Source organism: Dermacentor andersoni, chromosome 9 (genome assembly GCF_023375885.2).
Source record: "Dermacentor andersoni chromosome 9, qqDerAnde1_hic_scaffold, whole genome shotgun sequence".
Classification (NCBI taxonomy): Eukaryota; Metazoa; Arthropoda; class Arachnida; order Ixodida; family Ixodidae; genus Dermacentor; species Dermacentor andersoni.
Window position 1 is genome coordinate 46,191,821 of NC_092822.1, and position 26,936 is coordinate 46,218,756.

The following is a 26,936-nucleotide window of genomic DNA, read 5'->3' on the forward strand; positions in this document are numbered from 1 at the left end:
TAAGGATAATAAAAATTGCTTAGGTGCACCAATAGTTTTTTCGACTACTTGGCCGAAAATATGTAGACTTTCGCGGGTGGGTGTCGGCCTTTCGTGTTTCGGAGGATATTCACTGAGCGACGGCTTGTGCGAACAAATGCACGGGAGAGACAATCTCGCAGCCCGTACAGAACACGCGTAGGCGACCGCGGTGCCTGGCAACCTTTTCATTTCCTGCCGTGAGCGGCGCTGCACAACAGAGTCCGTAGCGCAGCCTAGCTCTGGCTAGGAAGTCTATAAATCCACACGTGCTACCTGAACTCAGTGAGTTTCATAACAATGCATAGTAGCAAACACTATGCCTGAAATTAGCACATATATATATATATATATATATATATATATATATATATATATATATATATATATATATATAATGTATGTGTGTGTGTGCGGTTTCACAGCGCAGCTGTTTAAGGCTAGGGTTCCATGCATTTGTCGTGTCCTTCAACAAATTAACTTGAGCAATAACTATCATCATCAGCGATTGCTCATGCCACTGCTCGCGCATTCGTCTGCGTCTTTTTCCGCACTTGTCTCCGATGCCACTCATCATGCTGGAGTTCCCATACTGCCATCGACGTAATGCATTGCCGTTCCAGTAAGTTTCTGTAAGAAAATGCTGTTTTAAACATTGAGCCACGGAAGTAACAATAGAACACCAATGCACGTCGTCGTACGATTTGATAATTAATGGATAGAATCTGGTGTAATCCAGAGAATTCGTTCCAAATACATGCGCCTTGCCAACTCGCCCACTAAAATTCGTAGTTTCAGATATGCGCCGTAAATTAATTAATTAAAAGGTTGATTAGGGCAATTATCTTATTCATTCAATTCAGCATTTCGATTTCTTGTGGAAATAATGGCCGCCTCATCGAGTAATTCACATCAGCGATTATATTTGTCCTATCTGCCACATGTAAATTTAAAAAATTTGGTGCAGCTTGAAAAAATCACTGAGTACCTCATTTGTCAGTTGTCTGAGTTGCGTAAGCGTTGTTCCATTTGCTCATATCCACGCAGACGGGTGTCGCTATCAAACTTATGGAACTTGACCAGGCCAGTCGAAACGGCGGCGCTGCGGCAACACGGAACTGTTGCGGATAGCGGCGCAAGGAGCATGGATGACGCAAGTACTGCAATGCCCGCGGCAGGCGCGATGATGATGTTCCTATCATTGTAAGCCATTATCGCTCTTTAGCGCCTTATCCATACCTGTCTAAGCAATATGAACCGTTACCAAACGAAGTCAGGTGGTGGCTTTGGATGACACCGCGGCACGGGCCGCGCCTTGAAGACGATCTGCGGCTAATTTAATTATGGAGTTTCACGTGCCGAAACCACAATCTCATTACGAAGCACACCGTATAGTGGGTGACTCCGAAAATTTGGACCAGCGGGGGTTCTTTAACGTACACCTGAATCAAAGTACACGGTTTTCTTCACATTTTGCATCCATCCAAGAGCGGCAGCCGTGGCCCAGATTGCATCCCGCGACCTCGTGGTTGCACCCAGATGCAGACAAGAGTGCCGACCGCTGTTAGCTTCGCTCGCTGTGTTCTCGCCGCTTAGTTTGCGTTGAAGAGATGCGCGCGAGCCCGTATATTGAAAACAATCTGCGAAACTGGCAGAGGGAGGCGTGTGCTGAGACCTCCGCGCGCGCTGTGTTCTCGGTCGCTTCGTTGGCGTTGAAGCGAGAGGCACCACGAAGGTGAATTCGCTCGCCGTTGCGGGCGCTATCTAGAAAGCGGTCGTCTTACGGGACGGAGGGACAGTTTTCTCGTTAGGTAAGCATAGAAGCACTCACGCATTTAAAAGGCCCCGTATATTGGCTAAGGAGTTGCGCTACTAAGCACGAGTGCGCGGAATGGAATTCGGGCCGCCGCGGCAGCATTTCGATGAACGTGAAATCCATAAACGCCCGTGTACCGTGCTATGGGCGCACGTTAAATCTTAGGTCGTCAGAATTAACCGAGAGTCTGTCACTACGGCGTGCCTTATAGCGAAATCTTCGCTTTTGCACGTAATACCCGACATTAATGTTTATTGGATGTATGTATATATGAGCACAACGTGACAGTATACTTTCTGGATAATGGTTGTACGCTAATGTTTTCTTCAAGACCGAATAAAACGATTCCGGAAGCCATGAACCGGATCGAAGCTTAACACTTTTTGCTCCGGAGCTGAATGTGAACCAAGCGAAGCGAGAACCCGGACCGAGCCCTAACGATTAAGTAAAGGTTTTGAATAGCGCAAGTGCTCGGGAGAAGAATAAGGGAAAAGCCAGAGCGCTCTATATTTTCCGATATTATTCACTCCCCCACTGACTTGAGCTATTCAAAACCATTGTTTACTATGGCATAGAAGCAGGCCCAAATTGCCACGATGGGGCAGATTTATTTCCAGTACACTTCCCGATATCCCCACTATAACTAGTCAGTAATTGCTACTGCAATAAATCCATGACAGTCAAGCACGGCTGGTGGTTAAGTGCATTATTAAACGTCACCAGCCGAACGGCATATACAGAAGGTCCGCTGCACAACTTGCTTTATTGTAAAAAAAAAAAAGAAGAGAAACGCTACAATGGGGGCAACGTACGCAGCAAAAAAATTGAACAGCATCAACTCTACTTGCCCAACAGTGGAACCGGCATTGAGTGCCGTATGCGAATAGCAGAAGCATTCGTAATTAACAAGGCGATGGAATTGGGACTGATCTGAAGGAACCTATTGATGCGAACTTAACCAGGAATGTTCCATCTGACAAGTAAACACCATGCAACTATACCAAAATGTCTGGAATAATTAAAAAAAATGGCTTCAGACAGCGAGATAGGGTTTCTTCGCCTTAAAAAAGAATGAAAACAAAACATGATAGAAGCGAGCTCCGTAGTTCCGGCGGTGGGGCCGGACGGGTCATCGCTTCCACTAAATCAGTCAACTTCAATGGGATAGAAAAACGACAAAACAAACGCACAATAACAGTATCAATCACTGTGTCACTCAAATTCCACATTGACGTAGAGGGTGCCTTTGACAACGTAGCCTTGAAGTTCGATCTCATTCCACTTCTTCTTCTCCGTCGACTGTCCCCAATTCCAAGAACCAGGGAGCGGTTTTTTCACTATTTTGTATCCTTGCATGGGAATTGTTAGCCTAATGTCCTTGGTCTCATCTCTGGGGTGCGCGATGACCATTGATACCTTTTTCGAAAACGGCCATTGAACGTTATCATCCCAGTCCCCGTCGCGCAGAAACAAGCCGAACATCACGTTCACGTCTTCGTTGCCTTTACTTCCCGACGAAGAGAATGTGCAATCCAGCTTAAAGGTGTAGCCACCTAGCATGTAGACCTTAGTATATATCCTGTGTTCCTTCACGTCCTGCGAGAGGGAGTCGCGTGCGGTGTACACATTCGTGAACTCGCAAATCGTGTGAAACACGCCCGGCTTTGACGCTGCACGAAATGGCCCTGAAGTTATTGGCGTCTTCATCGCTGATTGAAGAGAAACAGCCTCTCGGTCGACGCCGTTCGCGATTTCCTGCGCCTCGCATAGTGCACGGTCAAGACTGGCCAGTCTCTCAACTAATCCGTTGGCGCCGTTCACAAGATCGTCGACGCCGTCACGATCGTCCGGCGCCCGTTGCCGAAGGCTTTCGAGATCTTCTCTGATGCCTCGGATTTCTTCGAGGGCCCTTTGTACTCGCGCGTCGCTCGCCGAATGTCGTGGAGCGTTCGCGTCGCAGCATTGCCTGTAGTGATCCACGGCCACGTCGCGTGCAATGGATAGGTGACACATGGCGCACTTCACCTCCCCGCTGCGACAATGGCGCAGGTGTTCTCTCAGCTCGCACAGTTTCCCAGCGAATGTAGCACATTTCTTACCGCCGACCACGCACACAACGCGCAGCTGCTCAAGGTTGGACAGCGGGAAGCGAAGCCGGACAAGTTGGCCTTCCGTGAAAGCTCTTCCATCGTAGGGGCATTCCATTCCTTCGATGACTTCGCCTCGGCAATCTTCGCACAATGCGTGGCCGCAGGGCAACAGCACCGTGCTAGAAGGCAGCCGGCCGCAGATGCTACAGATGCGGCACGTCGGCATCGGCTCCGCGAAGGCGACGCGTCGCTGTTCGAAAAAATCGTTGAAGCCTGCCAGCGTGTACTCCCAAAACGCCATTGTCTAGTGCTGCTCGTAACACAAACCACTGCACGGTGCTTCGAACTTTGTTGCGAAGCGATGGGAAACCTCGCACGATGACGTAACGCTGCGTCCACTGCCGATTACCAGCGCCGCCTCCTAGAACCGCTACAATGCGCACTACCGGCAATGTGTCCAGATAAAGCTCGAAAAAGAGCGCTTCGGCGGCGAGGAGGAATGTAGCCTGGAATTATGCGCGCCGAATCGTTTTCCTCCTCTCGCTGGTACTGGGAGTAAAGCCTGTGACTCAGCGGTCTGTACATTGACCTAGAACATACTGGGAATGTGCTCAAAGCGCGGGCTCCAGCGTGAGGCTTTTGCGGATAACTTGAATTGGATTTAACCTTTCTTTCTGCGCATGCGTGAGGTGGAGTGGTTGCGAAGCAGAAATGTGGGAACTTTCTATCCTTGAGATATATGCGCACCGCTTCGTAAAATAAAAAGAAAAACAATTGTTGGAAGTTAGCGATGTGTCCGCGTCGTTCTTCTGTCTCTCGTCCCTTTTCTTGCTCTAAAACGTAAAAGTGATGGAATACCAACATGGCCAAACTTCCGCTCATTGAGATTTGTCTTCGCATAGGTACTACGCGAGATAACATTGTATGCTCGGTTCGTCCCTAGCCGAGCTGACACGACAGAATTGGCAGAATTCGCGGCTGGCGCTGCGAAGTCCTAGGTAAGTTTACGTCGTTTTGTTACGACGGTAGCATGTTAAATTGTCACAGTCGCAGCGAGATACTTCAGAAAGTGAGTTGTCTTATGACTTTATTCTCGAAGAGTTACCTCGTGCCGATGCATTGTTCATTAGCGTCGTTGAGCACATCGCACTCTTCATGGAGATTCGTGGGAACCGACACAGTTGATGGTTTCAGTTGTTTCTATTTTGCATGTGAAAGCAAGAAAACTCGGCGTCGCTGAGCACTTTGTTAGCCGTACATCATTGTGACATTTGTACGGCGACACTGGCAAAGCATTGTACTGCGTCAATATTTACGGAAACAATTCTCTGAATTGAAATATATTTCGTATCTTGTATATTACGCTAAAAAACATGAACGTCGTCGTGCAATATTTCACAGCCGTTTATATACACTTGTGAATCCTCTACAGCAATACTGATCGACTACGTGGTACAGGTTCCTAGTTATTCCAAGGCGCGTGCGCGTTTGTATATAGTTAAGGAACGCGTGCCTAATTCCCGTTACCATATATTATATAAGGGGCTGGCTAGGTGGGCGAAACAAGCGCTAAAATCACCACAGCCTCGTCCGAAACAGCTCTGAAGGCCTGACAGCACATTTGCTAGGCGTATCTGCGCTTGTACTGTTACCGGAAATATGACGGCGCGCGCCTCCAGTATCGCACTATATCCCGTGCCAGCGGCCCCTTTTCATTCTTGGTATGCTTCACCGAAATGCATTGCGTATACCTGACCGCGTTTGATTGAAGCGTTGCGGCAAAACTTGCAGTAGGGACCTGGCATTAGGCAGCTCCCGAACCTTCTTCTCAGCGACCGCGGTCAGAAAACACATACATGTATAAGAGCTTTTTGTCAATCTTTACACCCCTTTAATGAATGGAAAGGACAACGTACGTCTTTCTTCATGAGTTAAAAGATTAATAAATACACTGGGCACTTGTTGTGTGTATACAATAGAAATCTTTATTTATGTAGGTGTCCATGCTCTTGTAATGAACTGCAGTTTAGTGCTGTCTCATCAGTCGCAAGGTAGGATCTGAAGAGAACACTCTAATGCTGATATATGCACCTCATTATTAGTACTTAATTTGTGGTTAGCCAGTGACAAAGGCACTGCACTAAACATTGAGACGATGTCTTAATACGCAGCGCCTACGTGGTGCACAGGGGAGCAAACGGCGAGAATGATGTTATGAGATGAGGCAGGACTGCTTTCACCCGTGTATTGAAATCGTTTTTATTATTTGTGTAACGTCGGTAAGCTCAAGTCCTTAAGTATCAGATTTACTATGGTCTTTTAGTCTTTCCTGAATATGGAAGATATGGCAGAACGCATGTGTATAACAAGTTGTCCTCCATTAGGTTTAATGGCGCATTTAACTTCGAGATGCCAGGCAAGTCAGGTAGTGTTCTCCTAATTTTGATGCTCCGAACTTCTTTCATGTGATCTTTTCCTTGCATTTTTCTTTTTTGCATTTCGATAGTGGCACATGTTTTTTTAGAAGCCATTGCTTCAATAGGTATTTCCTAGGAAGTGGAATGTTGGTTGTCTCTATATCTGCTTCACACTCAGAAAAATCCGTTTGTGATGTTTTGCCAGCTGGCCTACATGTCATAGGATTCAGACGCTTATAAGTGAAAAGCAGTGTTTTTTTGGTACTTAGTGCATAAACTTCAAAGGCATTTTTCTACTAAAATTAGTTGAACATCATTGTTCCCGGACTCCTGTCATTTGTGCGAACCTGAGACATTTGACAGGCGCTCCTGTTGTGTACTTGTGCTTAAATCTGCTGTGGCATCGGACTAATTTGTTAATTTGCTTTGCATAGTCCAGCATCTTACAAAGCTTCACTTAAGCACTTAGCTACTCGCCATGGTTGCTTAGGGGCTATGGTGCTGGGCTTCAAAGCACGAGGTCGTGCGATTGGATCGCGGCCACAGCAGCTGGATTTCCATGGGGGCGAAATTCGAAAACACCCGTGTACTTAGATTTAGGCGCACGTTAAAGAACCAGTGGTGATACAAATTTCCGGAGTCTCCCACTACGGTGTGCCTCATAATCAGACCTTGGTTTTGGTACGTAAAACTCCTATATTTTTTTTAGTGCTTGATTCTCTACGTGACTGCACAAGTGCGCAGGTATGTAAAAATGATATAATCCTTGTTGATTGGGGTTTATTTATTTATTTATTTATTTTATATATACATACTGCAGCGCAATTTGCGCTATAGCAGGAGTGGGTTAAGAAAATGAACAGAAAATGCATTGGAGTATACAGCGGTAAACACAAGTGAACACTTTTAAAGAGCACAGATGAAAGGAAAATACACAAAAATACAAGTGAACACTTTTACAAAAGAGCACTAATGAAAGAATACACAAGAAGTTATACAAATGCTGCCAGGCATTCCCATGCCTGATTATGCCCATACCCATACCCATGATTATGCATCTGGGATGGCGGTTGCAAAAATTTGGGATGAGCATCAGCGAATGGATCCAGGTAATGAATTCCAGTCTTCGATTGAGCGGGGAAAGAAGCTGAATTTGAACACGTTAGTACGTGCGTAGTAGGGTATTAAGTTTAGGTCATGATGTCTTCTCGTTGATGATCCCGGCGCGAAGTTAATGTAATTATCATTTGAGAGCCTAACTAAAGAATTGACAATGCAATGCAAGAATTTTAATGATTCGACACGGCGACGAGAAGAGAGCGTGTTTAGATTCAAGGAAGAAAGTGCTGAAGAGGGCGAAAAGTCTCGATCGTAACGATGACATATAAATCGCACAGCTTTTTTCTGTATAGCCTCTAGTTTATTAATCTCTAACTGCTTATGCGGGCTCCAAACTACAGATGCATAATCAAGAACAGGGCGGATTAGAGATTTATACATTAGTAACTTTGTATCTTTAGGAGATCGGGTTAGCGTTCGCCTCAAGTAACCTAATTTTTTAGTGCTTTACTGCATATGTAGTCAATGTGTTTGGACCATGACATGTTATGCGTAAAAATGACACCAAGATACTTATACTCAGACACCTTATCTACTGTGCGGCCATTGGACGAGTAACTGAAAAGGGAGGGGGAAAATTTGTTGCAGAAAGACATCAGAACGGTTTTATTGAAATTAATATTCATCTGCCAAGTGTTACACCAATCGCAGAACCTAGAAAACGACTCTTGAAGGCGATAATGATCATTAGAAGATTTAATCACTTCATATAGAACGCAGTCATCAGCATAGAGACGGATGTTAGAAGAGCAGTGAAGTGGCAAATCGTTTATGTATAATAAAAAAAGAAGCGGCCCAAGGACGGAGCCTTGTGGCACACCTGATGTCACATCAACAGTAGCGGAGTCAGTCGAACTGTAAGAGACGAACTGGGAGCGAAATGAGAGAAAGCTTAAAATCCAGTTAACCAAATGAGGATTATTCAGTACAGCATTAAGTTTAGCAATAAGTTTAGAATGTAAAACGGTGTCAAATGCCTTCGAGAAATCTATAAACATTGCATCAACCTGGTTGCCTACGTCAAGGTTAAATGAAATGTCATGCGTGAACTCAACTAGCTGCGTTAACGTGCTAAAACGGCGCCTAAACCTATGTTACATGTTAGACAGTAAATTATTTGATTCCAGAGAGAGCGTGATGTGCTTATGAATGATGTGTTCCAACATTTTGCATGACTGTGACGTCAGTGAAATTGGTCTGTAATTCGACAAACACTGCTTATCTCCAGATTTATAAAGAGGGAGCACTTTGGCTAACTTCCATGAAAAAGGTACAGTAGAGGATGATAAGGACTTTCTGAATATGACTGACAGATATTTTGATGACCACAACGAATAACGAACAAGGAACGCGTTGTGTATCCCGTCCGGACCGGTGCATTTCTTAACATCCAGGTTTAATATAAGGTTGAGGATGCCTTCGCAGTTTATCTCAACGTCACTGATTGCTTCAGAAGAAGCTATATTGGTAAGTGTCGGGATAAAGTTGTTATCGGAAACAAACACGGATTGGAAATACTTGTTGAATGCATCGGACATCACCGCCGGGTCGTTGGTGACGTCATTATCTATTCTGAAAGAAGTGGATGAAGCATCGCGAGGTAAAATAGAAGACCAAAATTTTCGTGGGTTAGTTCTTAACAAATTGTGCAGGCGAATGCAAAAAAAGAAATCCTTGGCATTTTGCAACATAAGATTGAGTTCCTTCTTTGCCTTAAGAAATCTATCCAATGCCATGGGATCAGTGCCTCTTCTGGAACGCCTTAACCTTCGAACGCGACGGGACAAATGCAAGATATCACGAGTCATTCATGGAATGTTAGAATTTCTTTTCTTAGTTTTGATGGGCACAAAACATTCGATACATGATTTGACAAGACGCTCAAAGTAATTAGCAAGGCAGTTGACGTCCTGGTTGTCTGCAAGTGCACTAAACGTATCGAATGATGAGATAAGGCATCAGTAATGGAGTTGTCGTCCGCACGAGTGAAATCAGGGAAACTAGTAAACGTGTAGGGGGATTTAGAAATTGGACAGGAGAGTGACACTAAAACGCCTTTATGGTCTGAAATACCATCAATTACCTCGCAAGAAAAGTCACGCTCGGCTAGGTTAGCGCTTAAAAAAACTAAGTCAAGGACGGAATTTAATCTGGTTGCGCTAGGAACAACCTGGGTGAGACCAAAGGACAAGGAAATGTTGATTAGTTCTTTACAAATAGCTGTGTCGCGACCGACTGCAGACAATGATGGCCAGTGGATGCCAGGGGCGTTGAAGTCACCCATACAGATAAAACTCGACGAAGCAATGTTGATCTCGCTCACAAAATTTGAAACAGCATGAAGAACATCAAGAGTAGAGCCGGGGGGACGATATATAACACTAATCACAGCGATTATGAAGTACACCGATTATGAAGGTAAATTTTACACCACACGGATTCTGTTTCTGGAGGAGAAGGCAAGACTGAGAATCGTAGATCCGACCGGATAAGCAGTGCCACGCCACCACCAGTACCGCTAACCCTGTCTAAGCGCACGGCAACAAAACCGGGTGGAGTGAACTCAGATTCGTAAATACCATTGTGCAGCCAAGTCTCTGTGATGCCGATAACATGGGGGGAATGAATAGATATAAGGGACAATAAATCAGGAAATTTTGTAACAATACTACGAGCGTTTATATTCAAGACAACAAGGTTCTCAAAACGACCATGATGAATTCAGGAAGTGGATGGCTCGGAAGTCAAATGGCCAGACTCAGAAGAAACACGTCGAGTGGGTGCCATTACTAATGAGTTTGAACTGTCATCCCAGTTATAACGAACCTTGTTAATGAAAGCATGATCGTTTCTCAACTTCACAACAGAACCGCTGTCTCGAAAAGAGGCTGATGCATCCCAGATTTTTTTCCGAATTAACCGAACCCTAGAAGAGAAGTCTTCTTTAATGACGAAATTTGAGCCCTTGAGTTTTGAAACGTTCCTAAGAACCTCGGTTCTGTCGCTGAAGTTAGAAAGCTTAAGAATGATGGGACGAATGTAACCAGTGCGTGCTCTACCGAGCCTGTGGCAGCGCTTAATACGAGGGCAGCTAGTCTTCAGGTGCTCAGTAAACACAGATGAAACTGCAGTCATCAGGGTGGTAGAGTAGAGTAAGAGGCACATGTAGGGCAAACAGATTTAGAATGCACATTGATAATCTTAGCATTTATGCTGATGCGCGCATGAATCATCCCATGAGTATTATAAGCTTTTCGGAGTCGACTTTATCAGGCAACGTAGTATTTGCATTGGTTCCATGTCTTAAAGGGAAGCTGAAGAGTCTGTCGAATTCAATAAGACGCTCATATACGGATGCGGGAACCTTATAAACCATGTAGGTAAAATTTGGGGTTTTTTTTCAATTAGGAGCGACGTAATCGTCGGTTGAAATTGCGCTGTAGCTCCGCCCCCCGTCGAATGCCGCGCGCTGCTGCTGACGCTGACGATACGAGCGGAGACCGGAAACCGCGGTGTTGTGACGTCAACTCTAGTGTTTCGTTCCTTCGCAGCGTCCGCGACCGTGCCTGACCGCGCTTGTTTCTGCGTGCGTGCCATCGTAATCTGCTTCGATCGACCCTGCATTCCTTTGTTGGTGCGTCTGCGTGTATGTAGAGTGGTAGTCAACGTGCGTGGTAGTCAACGGTAGTGGTAATCAACGTGAGTGGTAGTCAACGTGGTAGTCAACAGATGAAGGTCACTACACGTACTGCATGAACCGGGAAGCTTTTCACGCGTTTAAACCGTCTTTGTAGATTGCCGACAGCTTTGGACAGCGCACAAATGCCGACGATCGCATCCCCGCTTACGTTCCACGAGGAGGCATGCAGGAACACAACACTACAGTTGTTTGACCGGAAACGAGCTCACTAGATTGGCGAAAGATCGGCGAGATCACTAGATCGCTTTGCAAAAAACACTCACCAAAGAGCATTTCCAACACGAGGAGATCCCAAGACTTTTCTTTCGTTCGCTTCGAAAGCACTGCTCGCACCAGCATCGTTTGCTTCTTCGAGAGGCCGGCTCTTCGCAATCGGCTCGTACATGTAGGGAGTAACGCCGAACTCCTCAGAAAAGCGCAATCTCTCTAAATTTTCCATTACCGTCTCAGAAAAGCAGCACCAAACTACCTGCCACCGCGCTTCATGTGTAGCGGCAGCGGTCGGTTACTAGAGTTGACGTCACGAGGTGCCCGACCAATCACAGGCGGGAACGAGACGCGCGAGCTGGGTGTGTCCGCTGCTGGACTTTTGGTCGAAATAAAATATATTTGCGCTTTCTTTCGCTCAATTTCGATACGATATCCGAATTCGGAGGGTTGAAAACCATTATGTACATATGTTCACTCATTTTTTCTGGAAAACCTTTCAGTTTCCCTTTAAGGCTCTCAACACTGCCAAGGGAAAAGGTGTCCCAGTGCTCAGTACCGAGGCATGGAAGGTCTAGCTTTTTGCTCTTTTACTAATGTTGCTGCATTGCTTTCCTGTTTTTATTATTTAATGTTATTTTTACTTCTTAATGGTAGGGGGTGCTTCTCTGCACCCACGTGTACTGTCAGGCTGTATGCAAGCAATTGCTGCTTGGGTTGGCAGCTAGATTTACATAAGAATCTGTGTGCGCCTTTCCTATGTAATTCCTGTTGGTATAGTTTGTCAAGTGTCATGTTGCCTTATTTATATTTGTAAATTTAGACTGTATTTATTATTTATTAAAGATACCTTACAGGCCCCTAGAGACATTGTGTAAGGGGGGAGAGTACATATACATATACAAAAATACAATGTAAGAAATGCGCTAACATGCAGTAGTGTAGTGTTAAAAATTGTGCAAAAGACAAACCGAATGCTTTAGAACGCGACAGGTCATTGAACAAGAAATTTTCACAAAGTAAAATAAAACCAATAGAATTACAGAGCGAGCGAGACAATGTTTGGCTATAATAAACAGTATTTAAGGGGTAGTAGCACAATAATATCAGGAAACTCAAGAAAAAATAACACGTTAGATTATGTAGACTTTGAAAAATGCGTTGCTAGAAGTTGCCGAAATTTTTCCTGGTCACTCTCATAAGCGATGACGTTAGGAAGATTGTTCGGAAGGCGAATGGATCTTGGAAGAGCAAAGTAGTTAAATGAATTTGCCTTTCTGCAGATACGCATGAAATTGAACTGATTATACAGCCAGTGTGACCTGTAATCAGGAGGTTCAAGAGGCAGGGCTGATGGTGCCGTATTATGGACATATTTATGAAATAATGATAGCAGGGCTATATCACGACGATCATGCAAGGGCTGTAGCGAGAGGTCCAGTTTAATTTGCGTTATGCTTTTGTTATAGTCATAACAACGTGAAATAAAACGCGCAGCCCTATTCTGCATAGATTCGAGTTTTTCGATCAAGTATTTTTGATGGGGAGGCCAGACGGATGCGGCGTATTCAAGCTGAGGTCGAACAAATGTTAGATAAGCTAGTTTGCGAATGTCTTTAGTAGAATTAAGCAACTTGAGTCTTACGGACCCTAATGATCATGAAGCATTAGCGCATATGTATGCAATGTGCGTTGACCACAAAAGATACTAAATGTACATTATAGTTATTATGCAGAAGCTCGCTCAAACAAAACCTTCTTGACATACGCATAAAAAAAAAAAAGAACTGGCTAATGGTTACGGTTATGGTACCGGAACAAACATTTTGTTTTTTTAAGCTAGTAGTTCTTACACGTATTGTTCGGAAATTGACAGCTCCCAGCACTGTTCATGTCTGAAAGGCACAACGAAGTCAATAGCTGTAACTGCACATTGAGACATTGCCTTGCACTGGCCACTGTTTTGTATTCATATATGTTTATATTATTAACTGTGGTCAAATAAACATTATTGTGGCTGGAGAGCGAGAGCGAGATAAATCTTTATATTCTTGCTTAGCGGATTATCAAGCTGGCGGCCTCAGTCCAGGCCACTTTTGTCAGCATACTTGAGCTGGAGGCAACATATCGACAAGAGGACTCGTCCTTTTCAGGGCAGACCAGTCTTTCCCAGGTGTAGACAAGTTCCTTCGTTGAAACATTAATTCGCTCCAGCAACATTCTAGTTCTACCACAGTTAATCACTTCAAGCCTTCATCTTCCTGTGAATTTCTGGCTTGCTTGTATGTGCTTATCCAAAATTTTATGAATTTGCATACACGTGGTGCTGGCAGGGAGGGCTACAAACGCATGCAATGGCAACAAGCAAGACAATGAAGAATAATACAACAATGAAAAACAGACAATTACTAATACAAGATTGTAGGAGTGTGTGAATATTCGAAACTTTCGAATAACGAATCGAATAATGTTTTCATTTATTCGATCTTTGAATCGAACAGTCATTATTCTAGCTAGCTAGCACATTTTCTTTCAAGAAACACGTCACTACGCGGCAGGTCACTAACGGCGGAAGCCGTGTAGCCATTATGCTAGTGAAACGCCACAACTGATAAAATTCGGAGCCTTTGAACATGTTCGCCTGGTGCAGCTATCGAATGTTGAACGCATAAACTGGCTGATATATTAACGTAATCCGGTTAAAGCGCAACAGAGTGATGCTGCTCAAAAGAAACTACCACCCCGTTCGCAAATATTACCGCCGCACAAATCGATAAACCACGCGGGCGGCAATCGATACCAGTGGACCGCTGCTTATTACACGTTATTGAGGTGCCAAACCTTTGTTCAAGTAATCAAGCACAGATTTTTAATAACAGAATCCAATAAAAATAATGGGCTGCTTATTTTATTAAAAAATGACATGTTAACTATATTTGTCGGTAAATATATGTATGTACATTTATGGATCTCATATTTAGTCGCGTTGAGCGTCTCCAACGGAAAAAAATTGCAGTAGCTCCACTTACGCGCTTAATGCTGGAACGCTCCGCGGTTGATTTGTTGGCCCTCTGTGGCAATCGCTGGAACTTGAAAGTGTGCGCGGCCTTTGCCCGGTCTCATGACCCGATGTCGCTATAATTTGGACACAGTAACCGTCTCTGTAGCAGTAGTGTGCGCGGCGCCTGTGTGCGCGCGTGTGATCTTTTTAACCACTCCGCATCAGCGTTCGAAGCAACGTGCCTTCCTTTGTGCCTTCCTTTCTATGATACAGCAGCACTTCACGATGGTGTCTTGGCAGTACCCATTGACAGGATTCGGCGATTTCCTGGAGCAGCCAAGCGTCGACTTCACGGTGCCGATGCCCGCCAGCCGCGTCTGCAACACCTGAAGTCGGTTGCCTTCTAGCTCAGTACTGTTGGCTTGCGATCACGTTATGTGCCACGATTTTTTTTTAAAGATTGCTAACAACTTAAAGCACTGTTTATATGAGTTACGGGTATCCAGAATACGTTAACCTCAATTCACAAAGGCTATGTGAACTTTATGGTTTGTACGAAACGCCGGAGTAGTGTGCAGCCAATTCTTTGCAGAGATGATATAGCGCATTGTCCTCCGCGCACTAAGACGCTCGTCGGACTGCACGTTTTTCGTCTAAACACCGAACGAATTTCGCCTAGAGTGCAGGATAATTAAACTAAAGAGCGTATAACATGTATAACATAAGCTGCTGTGTCACGCAAAACTCACAATGACATTAGGTACGATGAATTCTACTACAGTCATGAAACGTGCGTGTTGCAGAAAAATGCATTGCGCAACATGTCTGCCTTGCTCAAGCGTAGCGTGGCTGCTGCCTCCGCCTCGAGATTATACCAAGTCCTCACGTGACAAATGCTGCGGCCACACAATGGGACAACAGTACAGAACAACTCAGCGGAAGGAATAGGCGTGGTACATTGAAGGTGGTGGAGGGGGAAGGGAGAGTCACGGCTTGAACACTTCACCCTAAGTAAGTTTGCACCCTTTAGGGATTACTCGTCCCATAGAAATAATCGTCATCCGTCTAGCTCGCGTTTCCTTTCTTGAAAAATCTGCGCTCGCTACTTTCCTGTCGAGAATGCTATGTAACGCTGATAACGCGTATGCCGTTCGTCACCTGGAAGTAACAGGCTCACAGTGTTAAAGGAAGGAAACGCAAGCAAGACAGATGACGACTACTCTTGTGCGACAAAATACGCCTCAAAGAGTGCAAACTATTTTAAGAGCTCCCTTCCGCCGCATTTATGTCGCCAAAGAGCTGAACCAAGATGAAGCTTTCGCTGCACACATCGCTCGTCAACTAAAACCACTCGGTCTCGCTTCACCACCACAATACCACAATAGAAAAGACGACGCCAATGATTGTGGCGGGAGACTTTAACGTCGACGCCTCCATAGCTAACAACTGGCTTCCCGATTACCTTGACGATTTCTTCCGACTACGACTTGTCACCGACATCGCAGTCCCCACATCGAGAGGAGGCAGCATCATTGACCCCGTCTACGTATGAGGTCTACCCAACGTGACACTCTTCAATTACGTCATGTACTAAAGCACGCATCGGCCAGTGCGCATCTTCCACAAAGCAGCGGCAGCATCCAAACGCACCACAACCCAATTTCAAGATCAACAGCAAATCCACGAATAACAAACCAACAAGAGACAGTGTACATAATAAGTGTTGCATATATTTCCTTCATTTGCTGCATCTCCCTCGTCATTTCATCCCACGTCCACATGCGCTGCGTGCTATCTATAACACGAGTGAACATTTCTCCTACTCGCCTCTTCTACGTCGACTCGTGCCGGCATCACGTAACAGCTAAGTGTTGCGACCGTACTTCTCCGTTTCACGATTCTTTCGTGGTCGTTCTCGCAATCTATGAAACACACCAACATATTACCACAAAACGCTACGTCGCTACGATGAAATGCTTAGGTATCACTTATACAACCCCCAGAGGAGATTCTTCGTGAAATATTCTGTCGAGGTCTCGTGCGGTCTTCTGGATGAAACAAAAACTAGGTCTTCACGACACATATGAGCGAGTACCTCACCCGCTTCGGGCGGAACGGTTAGCAGTTCGTATTCCGTTTGCTTTTTTTCTTGGGGGGGTGGGGGAGTTCATGATGTATGCTTATTCAACTACACCAGCAAAGTTCGGGCGTTATTTCAGCGATAGATAGGTAGGGTCAAATGTGGTTTAACTGGAGGTGTAAGCAGTAGGCCTCCGCCTATTCCATATCACCTTTAGGTCACAATATTATTTATTTTAAGAAAAAGAAATAATAATCAAAAATAAACAAAGACATTTAGATCGCACAGGCACACAAGATTGAAAGGTCGCAGCTTCGCCCGGAAGGCGAACCACCGATTGCGATTGCAAATCAGTGGACAGCTACACGAACTAATAATAGTAGTTCTATCAGACATAAGCTCGTAAACATAGGCATGCTAACTAATTTAACAAGCATAGTGTCACGCGCGCACAAGCAAACATCAACACATCTCGCTCGATAACCGCGGAAACTCGCTATCAAAACGCTGGAGTGAGGAAACGCGGCCGCAGCAGCGCGCAAGTTGACCTTCGTGCTGCCTCTCGCATCAACGCGAACTATAAGCTGCGAAAGCACAGCACGCGGCGGACTCTGCGCCCGCCGCAGATGGGTTTCAGAATACAGCGGCCCGGGCCGACGCGCGCGGCCTCCCGGGCCACCCGGAGCATAACGCACTCGCTTTCCACTACCCTTCCCTCCGGAGCCTTGGGCGCAACGCAAGCCGGCGCGCTTCCTCTCCGCTTTCCTCTTGCGTAGGCGAGATTGAGCCGCGATCGTCGCCTCACCCTCGCGCCCTTTCCTTCGCACATACAGCATACGGCGCGCGGCGACGATTTTATCGCCCTTGGACTTTATGCGGAACTTCACGGCGACACAGACGGCAGAAACGGGCCTTGAGTGTCCGCACGATTGATCGAAATAGAGACAAACGAAACACAACAACAAAGTCGGGTCACTAGACAAAGTCGTCCCTAGTATTTCTCACGCACGTGTCGGTACTTGTAAATAAGGTGTATTTTACGGAACTGAAAGCTATTCTTCCACGGCCGCTAGTTGGCCCTGGTCCAAGTATTGGAGCTTATCGTATAATGGCCAGTGCAACAGCACCAACAACCTCATCCGGCAATCCTAACGAACATAACGCGCATCTTCGATGGTGAACTTTATAAACAAAGTGTTTTTTGTAAGCCACACCAAGGTCTTCTTAAAAGTAGTTTTATGTAAAACTACTATTCTTACTTCGTATAGCTCTCTATAATAGTTTGTTATCGCAAACAATGCCTCGCTTTTTGTGCGAAAATTCGACTTTTCTTTTCTTTCCGAATGTGATAACCAACGCAAACTCAGTGCACTGCTGGAGGACAGCCCAATCTAGAGCATGATGCGTTCTAGCCGAGCGGCTCCGGCGTGAAACGGGACATGTTTTTACTCCAGCGCAGGAGGTGTCGAAGAGCTCCGAACACTGCCGGTCACACTAGGGCGCGACTTCGTTAGGGCCCGTACATGGTCGCTCCGCCCGTCCGTTCCGCCCTCGTCCGGCCGCGTGCGGAAGCCCGAAAGGCGGAAGGTGTCGCAAAATTCGATGCACGCTCAATCCGCACGAGCGAAACGCACGCGCACTCCTATTGGGCGACGCGGCCTGTTGACAGCTGGCAACCGTTCGGCGGAGCAAAGGTGTTCAAGGTTGGCAACGACCTTTGACAGCAGACGACACTGGCATATTTTTGCAGATCTGATTTCAAGTTTCCGCGTTCCGGTGAAAATGCGACTCTAGGCTGCCACATTCTGTTCTGCAGCCGTATGTGTTGCATTGGCACTGTCATCCTTCTTCGAAACATTGCACAGTCGTCTTATCTGCGCCACCTTTTACAGATGTATTGCAATCGCATCACGTCGCAGCACGCGACGTATTCTCGGATGATTACTTTCAGTGCGCGCTGCCTTGGCTGGTTGAACAAAACCTCTCTAATTATCCAACGTGCTGCGTTCTGCGTCACGCGAAACTGATAGTGTCGCCGGAAGCGCGGTTTCTGTAGTGCTAGTGACAGCTTGCAAGAATACGGAACACCCACATCTGTCGCGGAATGCATTTGCGTAGGTCGCCAAGACGCACCTTTTTATCATTGAGCACGCGTGTGAGGCTCCGAGTACAGCTTGCTGATACGCTGGCTCGTGCTTTTTTTTTTTTTCACTCTGCCAATTTTAAGAGAGTGCTTAAAGCAGTTGGATTCATGGAATGCCTTTTCCTTAAATTATTTGCTCAGCGATGACTTAAGTTCTCACCGTGTGCAAAAAAAAGTTATGAATAAGTGGTTAACTTCATGCAGCAAGGAATTGAAGGTTAAGCAGTGAATGTACAATTCATTATGACTGGCTTAAAGCAATATGTATGTATAGCGGTGACCTTATGCAAATATATGCATACTCATGAGATATGTTTCCAAGGGGAGTACTTATTTGAAAGCATATAATTTACATTGCTGATAAGAAAACTTATTTTGAGTGAAATCAAACAATTGCATTCTTTCTTGCCAGCCTGGCTAGCCAATATGTTGCCACCTTACTACTTAACATACCTAATTTAACATTTCAACAATGTGCAAACATTACCAAAGCGCACAAAATTAAGCAGTACGTTGACAGGCATGCTCCCTCTCTCACCCATGGCACCAAACAAGGATGTTCGACTTGAGATTGTTTGATACTGTCGGCATCATACATGCGTGTTCTATTTTGATTGCTCTACATATCAAAAATAAGCTCTAATCAGGTTATATGAGTTAGTTGGGCATGAGCTGCATGTTGTTTATGTATTTATGTGGTAACAACCTTGCTAGCTCATGCACAGCCATACTTTAGGAAAATAAAAAATGCATAGCATAAGATAAACAGCTGGCCAGTGCCTGTATTTATTTGAAAGCAAACCGACATTATCAATGTAGCTTAGCAGTGAGTTCAGTGACCTCTTGTGGTGTGAAAAGGTTGATGTAGTTAGTAGTTTTGTGTTTGTCTTTCTTACTTAGTTGCTGTTTTAACATGCACATGACAATGAAATGAAGGTGCGTAGGGCAGAAGACAGGGCCACACAAAAAGTGAGGAAACATTCATTGTCATTTTTTTATTTCCATAACAAACCAGCGAATAGTTCCTTAGGTTCAGTTTTGTGAATAATGCACAAGGTGTTATGCGTAAAACTGAAAGATTGTAGTGCTCTATTACCTATTCACTATTTGGGTAGCCAAATGAACGATACTCCCATTAGCACTGTGAGAGCACAGAAATTTGCAGTCAAGAGGCCGTAGTGGCTCAGCCTCTGTGCCAAATGTAAAATTGTTCCAAAAGAAAACATGCATACTGGTGAATTGGGTATGCATTCACATCTACTATTCAAATCCACACATCACAAGTAATTTTTCATTCCTTGGCACATTTCTCACCATTGTACAGACTTTGTTTCAGCATATAACTTGGCAAATCAAAGCTGAGGTTATTCAGTACACTGAAAGCAACTTTGCGTGTGGGTTAGATAATATAATGCTCCTACATATGGGTCAGCTTAGTATTATCAGCCGCTTTGTTTACTAGTTCACTGTTACGTCTGAACTATACGGTGCCACTGGACAATGCTGTATCCCTGCAGGCACGCTAGAACAGCTTGGATATGCACAAACAACCCTTTACATCGCACTTAAATTAAGGTGGTGTAGATTTGCTGTCACAATGTGCTTGTAAGCATAACTGCCGAGCATTCAAAAAAGTGTTTGAAATGTAAGGGTGGATGCTCAGGTTTGCAGGTGTGACGTTTTACATTTATAGTGCAAGGACACACCGATGAACAGGAAGGATACCACACAAATCCTCGTGTTGTGACCTCGCAGTCACAATGCAAGTAGTTTTCAGTGGTTTTTAGCTATAAACATGTGAAGCAATCTGTAAATTCAAAACTGTATTAAGTAAACTGAGACACCATGAAAAGCAACATAACACTAAGGCGTACACATTTTTTTTTCACATCAGCTCTTTGTGGTGCAGGTCAAATATGTATACAAGCTATTTGTAGGAAGTAGGAAGCCTATCCAATATAAACAAGAAACTTGCAGGCAAGGTAATCACAACAAACCAGCTGAGACGGTGGTACTATTCTACTTGTTTTCGTTTATGATAGCACAAGTGTTCCCACTTGTGCTGCTGGATGGTTGTGACTGATATGCTCGCGAAGGTTTGGGTCATTCACATTTCAAGGGATGAGTAACTGTTACATACGTAAATCATCTTCCTCTGCCTATATCAATGACTTAACTATATGTGACAGGCTTAGCTGTGTGATTATTGGTGTAGCTGAAGTGATGTATCACACATAGTTTCCGTGCACTACCCAATTGGCGAAAAGCATGCAGGAATTGGCCTTTGAGCTATTGGTTCAGTGGTGGCTTTCCACTAAACTGACTGTTGAAGAGGCAGATTTCACTTCATCAAAAGGCCCATGTGAAAAATAGCCTAGAACTCATGACGCCAAATACTGTCACCATGTGTGACTGAAGAACAACACGTTACAGAACAATGAGCAGTGGAATTAATCTCACTAGTATACAAAGAATTGCAGCTGCATTCAGTATTTCACTGCTGGTATACTAAACACAAACCTTTATATGAGTTGTTTGGATGGCATAATCAACAAGATCCCTCTAATGAGCTGTGGCAAAAGCTAACTAAAAAGCTGCTACCCCAGGTACTGCATTGGCCTAAAACATGAATTCTCGCATGCAGTGAATACAGTTCTTAAATAGGTTTACATACAGGTATGAAATGTTGTAACTGCACCATGTGATAAAATTTCAATACGATCAGCTGACTACCACTTACAACATCTTTAATGGGTATAGTTGGTGCAACGTGCCTTGATATTAGAAGCTGTGCTGTTTTATTCACACACACATGCACATAAATGCAAGGTACATATACATTTGGGTTCACATGTTACTGTGTGCATCAAATGAACAGCACCACTTATACTACAAGCCATAAAGATAAATAATTTTTTTGTACCAGTCTAATTCATATTAGCTACGCAGTGATTTCTTTTCCCACATGCAGCAGCTCCGTGCATAAGTTAAGCCATGGCTGTCATGCCCAGAAAATCATAAAATAAAGAAGTGACCATGTGTACGGGCCTAAAATTGATGGCTTGGCAATATCTTGTCTGGCTGGGTAGTAAATTTCTGTCAAAAAAGAACAGTTCAGCACACTGACAAAACAGTGTGGCTAACATAATATAGGGAGCAGACACTCTGCCTGCAGAGTAACTTGAAAATTTTGCCAGCAGTTCGTGTTCATTGGCTGGCTTCGGTCACATAACTAATGCTTACATAACTGTGAAAATTCGTGTTCAGGATAAACTCATAGCAGCCAATAGGCACGTTTTATATTGTGATAGCAGCTGACTTCTCAGGGACAATGCACTGTGGCCATGAACATGCTAAAGAATGACAAGAGGCGAGGTGCCCCTTTCTATAGTCTGGCAGCGCAGCTGAAAACGGTTCAGTTAATGTGTGGAACCGTGGCCTATTCAAAATAAAGATCAGTCAGATAGCCACTTATAACGTCCAACATCCCACACCCATGAATGATAGGTAGCAGTAAACTTACTGGCAGATGAAAGTGCACAAGAAAAACATTTAATGGACATACTTTACAGGCCCAAGTCAGTTTAATGCACATTATTTGCTAATGACTGTTGGCAGAATGAACACGAGGAAAGAAAATAAAGCACTTATCAGGCATATAATGCTGGTACTTGTGCTATTGTTTGCTTTAAACTGAAGGCTCGTGACAAAACAGGCAACACAAACCAGATAATCAAATAGGGTGGATAAACAAAGTAATCACAAACTTTCGCTTACCCAATTCTGCCTGCATTAGTAACGTGACCATGGCTGGCCAGTGAGGAAGAAAGAACTCTGGGTAATATTTATTTCACGCAGTTCTGCTGGCTGCTAGCAGAATATTATATAACACCATACCTGTGACACTTACTAGTTACAACTCGTCCTACGTGTTCATTTTTACATTCATAGTGCTTTTTGTCAGCAAATGTAAAATTTTTAGTTAATAAGAAGGTAGTATCCAGTTCTTACCTATAACATATTCATCTACCATGCCACTTGTGTCTTCACAAACAGACTCTGTGCTTAGTCACTAGTCAAAAACAAGCAGCACAGATTTTTGCCTATGTAAGCCGCTTGCATCACAAAATATAAAGCAATTTACTTCATGAAATCTAGAAATTCTTGATCTTCACACTAGTGTCCACATTATGAAAATCAAGGCTGCCAGAAATTTGCATTCATGACATTAGTGCTCTTAGGCGCGTCCACATTTCACGACAGCGCTGAACGTCTTGACGTATGCAATTATTATGATGTTCCCTAATTTCCCCCCACCGATAGAAGCATCTTCAACCATGCAGTAACAACTTTTGAAACAAACGATAGATGTACGAAGCAGAAAAGGCCGGTGTGATAGGGCTTATCTGTAAGGGTACTAAATATGAAAACGCGATCGGCAACGCTTCTGCACAGTTCACTTCTGAGCAAACGCACATCGCGTAGAACGAGCACTTCTACACCCAGCAACGCTGCGACACATCGCACATGCATATCACGGTTTGTAGCTTGCGAACACACTTCATGACAGCAAGAACACAGCTCGAACGTCGCGGTCACCTCGGCGCATCGCAGCCGGCAAAACGGCTCACGCGCAGTATAGCACACGCAGAATGGCAGCGATAACGAGGCGATAAAAACTTATCGCTACTGATCGTATCATTACTTCTGAAAGTTTCGAAGGGCTGGCGTTCACCACTTCGCGGCAACAATCCGAATACACAGAACAGAAACCAATCGTGTTCGCTGGGTACGCTAATCGGACGCTACTTATTTCGCCACGTACTGAACATGTGTCCTGCTGCTCAGAATGCACGTGTATGTGATGGACTTCTCGTTTGCGACACGCACGCGAAGCACGGAACAAAAAATCACGAAGTCGACGGCTTCAAATATTTCTTCAGACGCTATCGTAAACACAACACACACTTCCTGCGCTCCGTCTGTTTCTGTTGGCGATCGCACGCACTGATGAGGCCTGGAAGGGTACACCGGCTTGCTTCTTCCGATGACTATCTCCGTGGGTGCCACATATCTCTAGTAAAAATCACAAAAAGGAGAAAAAAATAGACTGTTTCTGGCGCGGCCGTAGCTTACGCCTCGCGCCCCCGCTTCGCTTCGAGCAAGCGCCATGTTTGCTGTGACGACACCCGACTCCGTCCGTCCGCCTCGGAGCAGCCGTGCTCCATCCGCACGAGCGGATCGCATGCGCATTCCTATTGGACGACGCGGTCTATTGACAGCTGGCAACCATTCGGCGGAGCAACCGTGTTCAAGGTTGGCAACGAACTTTGACAGCAGACGACACTGGCATATTTTTGTCTATATGATTTTTGTGGATGCAAGTTCTAAGTTTGACGTAATAGTTCTGCGTAATTTCCCCCCTTTATTAAGTTCAAGTTCAATCTATAATTAATTTCTCTATGCATCTAATTATGTATTTAGAGAACGAAATACGAATAGCCGTGGCTGAGACATCAATGCGTGTCTTCTGCTAAGAATCCGAACATACACTGCCGAGCTGCACCGAGCATTTGCGCTACAATCCAATGGAACGCGCAACTATGAGGCATAACAGAATCCTGATTTAATCGTGCATAATTAACATCGACCACAAAGCTTTTCCAAGCATGTGTATCTAGGAACGAAATAGCTTTTTTCGAAACAGTAACAAAACTTCTCCGCAGTCAGGGAACGCCACAGCATACCTTTCTCTATGGCCACAGCCTCAAATCGAAAGGTGCTGCGACTATTTCTCCATACGGCTGCCGCATTAATCGCTTGCATAGCGCTGCTTGGTTCTTCGCATATTGCGGGCTCCGAAAAATTTATCGGTCTGCTGTAGGCAGGCTTTGAGCCTGCTCAGCAAATTACGAATTATGTACACTTGCGTAAGTAGCGAAGTTTCTGAAAGGCGCCGATTACGAATACCAAATATTTTCTCATTTCGAGACACATAAATACAGTTAAAATCATATGTTTTGGTGTTAAAAAGCCAGTAATTATTTGCAGATATTAAATACTCGTGCTTGCAGTACCAATCACAACTGAAGAGCATTAGAATAAGAAATCAGAGCGTTTTGCATTTAGTCATTTCTATTTATTTATTTATTTCCTGAAAGGTCCCTTGTTGAGACATTACACGAGGTAGTGGGTGTTTACTGGCGAACAAAAATAATACAAGTTACGATGGGATGTTTTCGAGGAGCCGCTTGAACTCACCTTATGTTCCGTGTAAATGACAGTAGAATGAAACAAGGCACAGCATGTCACCACATACAATTTGGAGGAGCCAATAAGTGTAGTGTTGCACCACTAAAATATTGCTTTGATTGTGCTGCAGACAGAGTGATCACTCGTAAAATAACTTCCTTTGCTAACTGTGACAACACACTTGCACAACACAACCAAACCCAGGATATTGAGAACCACCACAGCTACTGTGCATGACTTGTGTTTAGGTGGGCCCTATAGTGCATTTAAGAGCTCTGTTCTTCTCTGTATGCTAATAAAACATCCCAAGTCCTTTGGACATCCGGCCTTTCTGGATTTTGCATTGCAGGAGGTATTGCACTACAGTTTTGAGCTCGCCTAATGCATGTGACATACATACCTTTGCAGTGGTAACACATGTGAACTTTATTCAGTACGCTACAAAGAACTGCTATTGCACTATTACTTCAAAATGCAGTGTTAAGGCCCATTTATAAATTGCTTTCTTGTGGTATGGGTGCAGTAAACTGACATGTTTATGAAACAAAAAGAAAATGCAGACTAAACCACCAATGTACCAATATACTTCCTTCCTGTCAGACACTATAATTTCTTTCTCACAAATAATGAGTGTGCCAAAAAAAATAAATTAGGGGGTTTTATGTGCGAAAATCAGGATATGAATATGAGGTACACCATAGTGGGGGACTGAAACTTGGGGCCACCTGGGGTTTAACATGCCCCTAAATGTAAGTATGCGGGTGTTTTCGCATTTCGCCCCCATCAAAATGCAGCCGCTGTGGCTGGCAGTCGATCCCGCAGCCTCATGCTTAGCAGCCCAACACCACAACCACTAAGCAATCACGGCGGGTAACTGCTCCTCAGGTTGTGCAATCTGTGTGGCTATATCAAAGCACTGATGTAACACATGTGTTTCAGTGGGGTCTAACTACCACACAGAAGTTGTGGTGCAGCACTTCCTAATGGCAACATGTGTTGCAGCTGGGATACAAAGAGTTGAGCCTTTGTATCCGATGAGCATATGGTAAGTGGAAACTTTGTTTCCACTTGTAAAAATTTTTGAGTATGTTCTAAATGACATGAGCCAATGTTGTAATGCTATTTTAATATTTAAGATAGCTGTACACGTTTGTGTACATCAAGCACACCATGAAATAACAGTCATCGGGGTATGCTTGAAAGGCACCTTCAGCATCTGCACTTCAAACCGCAGCCACGTCGTAGCCATTGTAGGTGAAACAGCAGTAGTCAACGCGAAATTGACCGCCACTTTAGCAGTTTGCATGCAAACACACATTCATGTGGTGGCATTGTTTATTTTGGTTACCTGGCCCAGGCAAGTAATGTGAATAAGAGAACAATTATCAAACATCATTAGCTTAGTGAGGCCCAAAATACTAATTCGGGTAACTATTAATAGCAGTAGTCGAGGGCACGCTTGAAAGGCACCATTAGCAGTCTGCACGTCAAAGCGCAGTCAAGTCGTCGCCACTGTTGGTGAAACGGCAGCACTCAATGCGAAAATGACAGCCACTGTTGGCAGCTTGCATGCAAACACACATTCATGTGGTGGCATTGTTTATTTTGGTTACCTGGCCGAGGCAAGTAATGCGAATAGGAGAACAATTATCAAACATCATTAGCTTAGTTAGGCCCAAAATACTCATTCGTGTAACTATTAATAGCAGTAGTCGAGGGCACGCTTGAAAGGCACCATTAGCAGTCTGCACGTCAAAGCGCAGTCAAGTCGTTGCCACTGTTGGTGAAACAGCAGCACTCAATGCGAAAATGACAGCCACTGTTGGCAGCTTGCATGCAAACACACATTCATGTGGTGGCATTGTTTATTTGGTTACCTGGCCCAGGCAAGTAATGCGAATAGGAGAACAATTATCGAACATCATTAGCTTAGTTAGGCCCAAAATACTCAGTCGGGCAACTATTAATGGCAGTAGTCGAGGGCACGCTTGAAATGCACCATTAGCAGTCTGCACATCAAATCAGTCATGTCGCAGCCATTGTTGTATTTGTTTATCTGACGGCAAGTAACACCAATGTAAGCACAATTATTC

At 44.5% G+C, this 26,936-nt stretch overlaps 1 protein-coding gene across 1 annotated transcript in view; it reads right to left on the reverse strand.

Moving 5' to 3' along the window:
• Positions 1-1,115: 1,115 nt before the first annotated feature.
• LOC126527971 (uncharacterized) overlaps positions 1,116-26,936 on the reverse strand; it is a 245,051-nt gene continuing 219,230 nt past the window's right edge. Inside the window, exon 7 of the mRNA XM_050175815.3 lies at positions 1,116-1,127. The gene's annotated coding sequence lies outside the window, so the exon portion shown is untranslated. The remainder of the gene's footprint in view (positions 1,128-26,936) is intronic.